Below are 2,069 nucleotides of genomic sequence, written 5' to 3' on the forward strand. Positions count from 1 at the left end.
CAACTCCACTTTTTTTGCTGATTGTTCCCATTGTTGCTATTATTGTTGTTTTTGCTCCATTCTGTTGTGCTCCCTTATTCCTCGTGAAGTTATTGTCGTTTCCCTGAAAGTTCCTTTGAGTCCCCCTTGAATTATTGTTCTTCTTATTCCAATTAGAACCTTTTGAGAAACACTCATACTCTCGATGCCCCGGCTTGTTACAAGCACGACAAGCAACCAAGTTTCCCTCACAATCCTTTCTAGGAAGATTAAATTTGCACCTCTTGCAAAAATAATGCCTCTCATTTCTATTATTCCCTTGGTTATTGTTTCTAGCCCCTCCATTGAAGTTACGTCCTCCTTAACGATTGTTACCTTTTGAGTTGTTGTTGTTGTGAAAGTTACTATTGTTATGGTGGTGTTTTTGCTTCTTGAAGTTGCTCTGGTTACCCTGTTGGTTCCCAGAGTTCTGCCCCACCTCTTTCTCTTCTCTTTAACTTCCACATCAGTGAGTTCCTTCTCTTTCTTCAACTCTAAAGCATACAAGTGTGCAGCTCTGCCATACACCTCATCCAAGGTTTCAAACACTTGTCCACATAACATTAGCTATAAATCAGTTGTCAAACCACTCTCAAATTTCCTAGCCTTTGCCTTCTCCGGTAAAAAGGACTCTTCTGCAAAACGAGACAACTTAATAAACTTTGTATAGTATTCAGTCACTGACATCCCCTCTATGTTGAGGTTTGAGAACTCCTCAGCCTTCTGCTTCTGTAAGAAGCTAGGATAAAACTTATCTCTCACTTTCTCTTTGAACATAGTCCAATTTAATCCATGTAGCGCTCTAATAGTTGTCTCATTTTGCTACCACCAAATATCAGCTTCACCTCTCAAGTAATAAGTAGCACATGCCACCTTAGAATTTTCTGGGCATCCAACTACCCTAAACAGTTTCTCAAACTCCCTTAACCAATTTTCTAGTATGGTAGGGTCAGGCTCTCCATGATAGATTGGTGGTTTACCTTGGGGCACCTTCTTGAAAAGTTCACCCAGAGCAGCCCCATTGTTGGTTGAAGTCCTAGCCAACTGTTGCTACAACTGCCAATTGTCTCATTACCTCATTCAAATCATTTCCATCATTACCGGAATTACTTCCCTCTGCCATTTTTCTTCTTCTTAATTAAGATCAAGGGTTTATATTAGAAATGACTTTGGTTAGCTCTTAAGATATACACTCATTTATTACTTAACACCCTTGAAACATTCACAGTAAAATTTGAAGCTAACAAATAGGGATAGCAAAAGCTAAGAATTCCCTAAAGTTGTAGCTTTGTTAATCAATTATTGGTTACTAACCAGCCATGCATTTAATAAAGCATCACATAAATAATAAAAAGTAATTCCCATAAATCCCCATAGCTTAGAAATAATTTATTGGAATTAATTTTCTTGGAATTTGACAATTGGGATGGTGACGTGAAATGGAAGATTTTGGAAAATAAAATGAATTATTTATCAATAGTATAAATAAGTTAACAAAGAAATAAATAGGATTTTTATTAATTAAAATAAACCAGAATTACAGAAATAAAATTGAGTTCTATAAACTTATGTACTACATAAGCTCACTGACTCAATGTGGTCATGTCACTTATTAATTTAAAACTAAAATAATAAAAATAATAAACTGTAATTAAAACTGAGTATCCATAACGAGGAAAACTATAAAAATCTAATCCTTTCGGATGTTGTCTCTCTTGTCTGCCGACTGCTTGTAGATACCAGGGTAGAACTTACGATCATCTGCCTCCTCCATTGGTTCAGGTGACTCTGGTTCAGGTTCTACCTGCATGAACTCTCCATCTTCTCATCAGAATAAATTTCTTTCATAATTGGAGTCGGAGGTGGATCTGGGTTAGAAATCTCCATGAGTGAACTATCTACGTCCCCTTGTTCTCTATTCTCTTCTTGACCACCTTGTGAAGAATTTGGAGGTGGATTTTTTCCCCAATGGATTTTCATAATAGTAGTTAGGGTAGGGAAGGTTGAATTGTCGGCAATAGGCTTTATCTATCCTAACAAGGTAAGAAATA

The sequence above is a fragment of the Chenopodium quinoa genome, unplaced genomic scaffold (assembly GCF_001683475.1).
Source record: "Chenopodium quinoa cultivar QQ74 unplaced genomic scaffold, ASM168347v1, whole genome shotgun sequence".
Lineage (NCBI taxonomy): Eukaryota > Viridiplantae > Streptophyta > Magnoliopsida > Caryophyllales > Amaranthaceae > Chenopodium > Chenopodium quinoa.